This window comes from Sorex araneus, chromosome 2 (assembly GCF_027595985.1).
Source record: "Sorex araneus isolate mSorAra2 chromosome 2, mSorAra2.pri, whole genome shotgun sequence".
NCBI lineage: Eukaryota > Metazoa > Chordata > Mammalia > Eulipotyphla > Soricidae > Sorex > Sorex araneus.
In genome coordinates this window covers 266,048,069-266,055,598 of record NC_073303.1, presented here as the reverse complement: position 1 = coordinate 266,055,598, position 7,530 = coordinate 266,048,069, and positions in this window count along the sequence as shown.

The window sequence follows — 7,530 nt, the reverse complement described above, 5'->3', positions numbered from 1 at the left end:
AGCATCTCATAGGGTCCCCTGAGCACCACCAGGAGTGATCTCTGACTCCCGAGCACTATTAGATGTGGCCCAAACACCAAAGAGAGAGAGAGAGAGAGAGTGAGTACACTTGGTTGGGTTGGGAGCTGGGTTGGACCAAGTGGGCTTAAATCTACTCGTGCCGCTTGCCCCAAGTTACCACCGCTTCCGAGTAGAAAAGCTTCCCCCCGTGGGGCCGGAAGCAAGGTCCGAGCCCCAGCACGGTGTGGGGTGATCCCTGAGCACCGCCCCACCCCACCCCTGCAGGGACCTGGGCCACACAGGCCCGGGGGACAGAGAAGGACGAGCATGTGGGGAGCAAGAGGAGACCTACGGGCCGGGGGACGTCCAGTTCTCAGGATTCCCCGACACGGAGCTGAGAAGACTCACCTGCAATGAGGCAGAGCCCAGAGGTCCCCCGAGTGGAGACGAGGCGTGGAACAGAGATGGCGTAAGGCTCTCGGCGGTCAAGGGCCTAGAACATTCTGGCGGGCTGAGGCGAGACAACTGTGCAGCGAAACCACAAGGCTCAGCCGAGTGGAAGCACGTGACCCAAACTATAGTGAGTAAATGAGAATTAAAAGAGTGCGAGGGGGGTCCAGTGTGTGTGTGTGTGTGTGGGCAGACTCACCCCTGCCCCGGCACACGGCTCCTCTGCACGGCCGCTCGGGAGTCTGGGAAGCCGCGTCATGAGGACTCGCTGCCCGCTGACCCCCGTGTCGAGAATTCAGACCTTGACCTTCATGTCCATGGGAGAAACCCCAGCGTGTGTGAAGAGAGGCTCCCCCAGCAGGCCCTCATGGCTTCGTCCGGTACGAGCGACGGGGTTGGCAGGAAGGGCAGCGCCTCGGGCCGAGAGCAGAGGCTCCTCCCGAGTTGCTCTGCGAAGTACCAGTCACCCCACGGCTGATGCCGAGTGCAGGCGGGCCAGAGACTAGAAATCTCCAAGCAAAACGGAAGTCCTATGGGAGGAGGGGCCGAGTGTGTGCGTGTGCATGAACAGACATGTCTATGTGTGCATGTGAACATAAACACGTGTGCCTGTGTGTATATGTGTGTACATGAACATGTGTGCCTGTGTGTGCATGTGTATGAAAACGCGTGCCTGTGTGTGAACATGAATACATGTGCCTGTGTGTGCATGTGCATGAACATGTGCCTGTGTGTGTGAGCATGAACATGTGTGCCTGTGTGTGTGAGCATTGAACATGCATGCCTGTGTGTGCATGTGAATGAACATGCATGCCTGTATATGTGAGCATGAACACCCATGCCTGTGTGTGCGTGTGTATAAACACACATGCCTGTGTGTGTGAGCATGAACATGTGTGCCTGTGTGTGTGCGTGTGTATAAACACAGGTGCCTGTGTGTGTGAGCATGCACACATGTACCTGTGTGTGCGTATGTGTACATAAACACATGTACCTATGTGTGTGTGCATGAACACAAGTGCCTATGTGTGTGCATGAACTTGCGTGCGTGTGTGCATGAGCACAGGTATGTGCGTGTTCATCTGCTCCCAAGGAAAACGCCTCCACTCTTCGAAAGTGCCCTGGGATTGCCGCCGTCACGCCGCCCTCCCCTCACGAGCAGCGCCCCTGCAGGGTCTCACAGTGCCTGGGGTGGGCCTGGGTGTGGGCGGGGCGCGGGGAGGTCCGCAGCTGCCTGCGGAGTGGCGCCTGGGAGCGGGGACTGGCCACGCCCCCGTCTCCTTCCCTGGTGGTCCTGCGGGGGCCGGGCCCTGCTCTGGGGACGCCCCTGAGGGAGGAGGAGGCGCCTGGCCGGCGGGTGCCGCCTCTGCCCTGGCCTCGGCCCGGGACTGGCCCCAGGGCACACGGCGCTGCTCACGTCAGTATTTCCCGCCGCTCGGCATCCTCCTGACGTCGTCACGTGGACACGCTTCTCTGAGCTGGGCTGGCCGCACTGTCTGTCCAGGCCAGGACCCTCCGGCTGAGGCGCCGCCTGCCTCTTGGGGCCGAAGCTTCCCTGGATGCGGGGTCGGTCGCAGCGGGGGGGCCGCGCCCTCCGACAGTGCTCGGCCGGCTCCTTCCTGCCTGTGAGGAGAGCGGCCGCAGAGCAGGTGTTTTGTTCTTCCCAAACCCTGCGGACAGAGCCTGCGCAGTGAGGACCGACCGGGTGTGGACAGGCGTCAGCACGGAGCACTGTGGGTGGGCCTGAACGCAAGGCCGGCGGGGAGGGAGGCGGGTGCGTTTCGCAGAGGCACCCCGGAAGCTTGGTCCCTGTTCCTTTCCTAGAAAGCTTCCGCACAAACCTGTGATTTTGCAGCCTTTAGGGCTGAGAGCGACAAAAGTTTCTAAAGAGTTTTGGGGCCACACTCGGCGGTGCTCAGGGCTGGCTCCTGCCGGGGGTCACTCCCGGGGGTCGAGGGGCCACGCGGGGGTGGAGCCAGGCAAGGGGGCCCTCCACTGTCCTGTCTTCCCGGCCCCTCAAGGTTTCCAGGAGAGAGGGATTTGAAGGGACGGTGCCCTTCCCGGAAAGGCCAGGAGACACGGTGTGGTCCCCCGGGCCGGAGCAGCCCGTGCCAACGGGCTCCCGGAAAGGCCTGAGTGTAACCTGCATCGGCAGAGGCCGCTCTCCGCCACCGTGACGGGCCCAGGTATGGGCACATCGGCAGGTCGGTCCGGCCGGCAGGGTTCTTGCTCCTTGTGGGCAGCTGGTCACCCACTGGAAGGGGGTCTGGGTGGACGGTCTGGGCAGGATGTACAGGGAATGTCCAGGGCTCTGCAGACCCCGGATGTGTTCTCCCGGGGGGCTGCTCTCTGCTGCCAGGGGCGTGTGGTGGGGCCAGGGGCCAGTGTTCTGGCTCTTTCCACGGGGTCCCCTCATGTGCCTGGGGTGACCTGGCAAGGATGCAGGTCTCAACACCCGCTGGGTGTTTACTCGTCTCAAGCCAAGCACGGAACTGTGTTTCAGGGTGCGGCTGGGGGCCACTGGCCCCGTGGTGCAGTGATAACCCCGCACGCCTCTTTCTCGGGCGGAAAGGCCCGGGACCCCGCTCTGCTCCTGCCTCCCCAGGTCCCCGAGGCTGCCGGCCGTAGTCGGGAGGTTTGTGCTCTGCCCCCAGGCCCACCGCGTCGCCCTCAAACCCTCCACACCTCCCGTTACTAGAGGGTTCCCCCGCACAAGCTGCAAGTCTCAGGCGCCATGGTAGTTCAGGGCCGGGGGTATCGGGTTTGCCTGAGGTCAGCACTTGCTTGGGGGGCGGGCAGCGGCCCGGCCATCCCTGGGCAGAGGCCGGAAGGCAGCGGCCTGCCCTGCCGGACGGGGCCACCCGTCTCCCACTCAGTCTCCTTGGCCATTCTCCCCTGGCTCCGGGCCCCGAGTCCCTATGCGGCCAGTCACGCGGATAAACCAGCCACAGACCCCTGGTCCGGCGGCCAGGAGAAGTGCAGCCCCCCGCAAGGCGGGGTGAGGGCCGTGGAGGCTCTGTCCAGCCAGGCCCCGTGGACGCGATGGCGTGGCCGAGCTGTGGAGAGAGGTGGGCGTGAGGGCTCTCTCCCCGCTCCGTCCTGGCCAGTGTGTGTGTGTGTGTGTGTGTGTGTGTGTGTGTGTGTGTGTGTCGGGGGAGGGGGGGTGGAGACCCAGGTCCCACCCACCGGCATCCTGAGGGGCCATGCGTGCTGCTTCTGGAGAGGCCCGGCCGGGGTGACGTGACCCAGAGAGCTCCGGCCCCCCTGCCCGGCGCTGGTGCCTCTCTTCCTCTCGCTGCGTCTCGTAGCTGCTCTGGGCGTGCGAGGAAGAGCAGCACGACGCCTCCCGTGTCTCCTCGGTTCATTTCAAAGCTGAGACCCCGGCCCTGCCCGCCCCTCTCGCCGGCTGCTTTGTTTACGGCCTGGGGTCGGGACTGACCCGCCGTGGAGAGGCCGCGGGGGCCGCACCCAGGGGGAGCCGCTCCGGCCTGCACAGCCCTCCCGGTCCTGAATAATAGATAATAATAACAACAGGCCCCGTGCGCGGACGGTGCTTTCTAGTCGGCAGAAACTTCCCATCTTCCCCTCCGCCTTGACAGGAAGTCGAAGAGTGAGCAGCCCTGACGGGTGATTGATTCGGGAAGCCTCAGCCTTCTCAGCAGGGCTGGGGGTGGCGGCCCACCTGCCAGAGGGCGTGCGAGCGGCTTTCCCGGGGAGACGGCCACGGCGCGCCCACCCTGTGTGGGGCCCGGCTCGGGGCGGGGCCGGCTGGGACTCTGTCCCTGGAGCGCAAGGTCAGCTCTGCGAGGTCGGGGCGGTCAAGGTCACACCGTGAGCAAGGGGCGGGCGGCCCCTCGGACTTGGGGTGTGAGCTGGCGAACGGGATGCCCCAGCGGGCGGGGCGGGGCGGCCAGGCGGGCCGGCGGCCTGGGGCTGGGCACGAGGGGTCCCGAGGGCCGTGGGGCGCGACTGGGCCGGAACAGTGTTTGCAGCAGCGGGTGGGGACACAGTCGGGCAGACGCCTCGGTCTCGCGGGACCTGCCGAGGCAGAGCCGGGCCGTGAGGGCCGCGGGCCGGGGGGTGGGCTGCGGAGACAAGCCCGGACCTGGGTGGGGAGCTCCGGGAGGCGGCAGCGAGCGGCGGCCTCTCTGTGGAGGGGCAGCACTGTGTCGGCGGGCAGAGCTCACACGCCAGGAACCAGTCACAGCGTGACATGGCACCAGGAAGGGGCCTGCTTGGGAGAGAGAGAGAGTAGACATGGCAGGGCCCACCACACACAACGCAACTCACACACACGCACATGCACTCTCACACGCACACACACACTCACCGCACACTCTCACACTCACATGCCCACTCACACATACACTCATACACGCTTATGCACTCTCATACGCACATACACACTCACCGTACACTCTCATACTCACATGCCCACTCACACGCACACACTCACACACACTTATGCACTCTCGCACACACATACACACTCACTGTACACTCTCACATTCACATGCTCACTCACACACACACTCACACTCACACACACTTATGCACTCTCGCACACACATACACACCATACACTCTCACACTCACATGCTCACTCACACACACACTCACACACATACACACTCTCAATACACTCACACTCACATGTTCACACACTCACACATACACACACTCTCACATATACTCACCCACACTCATATACTCCCACACACATGCACACATACACACTCATACTCTTTCATACACACAACCATACGGTCTCACATACACAATTGCACACACATTCTCATATATACACACTCACTCATACATACTCACACACACAGTCTCACATACACTCACATACACACATATACACACTTATACACACATTCACTCCATTCACTCACACTCTCACAACATTCTCTCATACATATACTCACTGACATACTCTGTCACATACACTCACACACTCTTTCACACACATACTTATACACTCACACAGTAATACACATACACACTCTTTCGCACACAATTATTCTCTCACACACAAACTCACACATACACACTCACACTCATGCACCCTCCCCCCCCACACACACAGGGGCCAAACCCATTGAGGAGGTGAGAGTGTTAACCCACCTTAATCCCCTAGACACAGGTGTCCAGCCAGCTGTGTTCCTGGACACTGTCAGTTGTGGGCCCAGGGGACCGGAAGCAGCCCAGGGCAGGAGCAGCCCCTCGGGGCCGCGCTCAGTGGGGGGAGGCGTTGGCGGCCGTGCCCCAGCCCCGTTACTGTCAGAGCCCCCCTCGCAGATGGGAGCTGGGCCATGACGGATGGCCTGGGGGTCGCGTCCGTGCCTGCTCCCTGGGGCCAGCCCCTGAGCCCATCGGGAGGGGTCCCCAAGTGCAGAGGTGGGACCAAGCCCCGAGCACTGCCAGGTGTGGCCCATAAACACAACCAAGTCATTGAAATAATAAACTGTTGGAAGATAAATAAAATAATGGAAGTTTACAGCTATTTTTGTTTCAAGTTTTTTAAAACTTTTTATCTTAATGTATATATAAAAAAAGCCACAACTGTTGATGGAATTCTAGAAGTAAAATGATTAGATAACAAAGCTCCAATGCTATAATCACAAGTGCAGAGAATGAACTTCTGTGGAAACTGTTTTGCTCTGAGCCCGAGCTTGTCAAGTGCTTGTCTGAGAATCTGCTCGGCCGTCTGCGGCCGTCCAGCCGTCTGCGCTCCCGCTCTTGCTGCCCCTCGCTGGCTTCTCCGTTACCCCCGTCCAGCCATCTGCGCTACCGCTCTTGCGGCTTCTCCATTACCCCCACCTGGTTTGCTCCTGCCGCAGTTTCAGTACTGAGGAACTGGGAGGTGCCCGGAGACTTGAGAGTCTCTGAGCCCACACGGCTGGGGGGGGGGGGCGGGCGTGGCTGTCAGGCGCCCAGAGGGAGGAGGGCTGGGGGTCGCGGCCCACCCGAGCTCTGAGGAGACACCAGGGCCCTCAGCCAGGTCCTGAAATCCTTCGCAGTTTATTCGCAGTTGGGCGTCTCCGGGGAGAATATCTGTGGAGCGGTGGGGTTGGGTCCGTGGTGTGGCTGTTTGCGGCTATTTCCAAACCTCGTGTAGAAGCTTCGGGACCCACCCAGAGTCACAGAAATGGGCGGGAGTGGGCCGCTTCCTTATCCCCTTTGACTGAAAGAAGGAAAACGGGCCGGTCCACTTGGAAGCTGGCTGAATTACTCGGTTCCGAAGTCAGGAGGGAGGGAGGGATGTGGGTGGGAGGAGGGGGAGAAAAGCAGCAGGTGTGGCGCCCACGGGGTCTCTAGGAGGCGTGTGTCATCGTCCACGCAGCCTCCGGGAAACCCAGGACCCTGGCTCTCAGGCTGCTCCCCGCTGTTTCTCGGCGCTCAGGGGCTTGGCTCTGAGTCCGTCGCCTGTGCTGGGCGGTGGGTGGGCATCTCTGTGAGGTACGATTATTCGGAGCTGCAGGACTTATTCGAACGAGTGAACATGGCTTTCATCATGCAAGACCCACGCCAACGCAGGTAACTGCTTTAAACGGCTGTTGGACATTTCCGGACTCTTAGCTTGCAGGGAACACCCTGTGGACTTATTTTACAAACGAAGCAAAAGCAAAACAAGGCAAGACTGAGCTCGGCCCATCTGCAGGTGGGCCTGCAGCGTTCGTCCGGCGTGACCCTCGTTCCTGGCGGGGGTGGTACGCCAAGGCCGGTACTCTGGGTACGGACATCCTCTGAGTCGTACATTCCTCGCCAGAGACGTCCTCCCCCCTTCAAAGTAAGACAGCTGGCTGGGGAAGGGCGAGGGGCCCCCAGGGCATGGCCCACCTGCTCGTGAGGGAAGGAAGGACCCCAGCGTGACCCCCAGCCCCACCTCTGGCCAAGCTCTTAGTTGTTGGGTTTGCGGTTACGTGGACGTGTGTTTGGGGCAGCGGGAGTGGTTTGTGGAGCTCGTTGCTATTAATTCGAGTCTCTGGGAGACGCGTTTGATGGGAACCAGTCGGCGCCTGTGTGGACGAGGACGCCAGGCAGCGCCGAGCGACAAACACGAGGAAGCAGAGG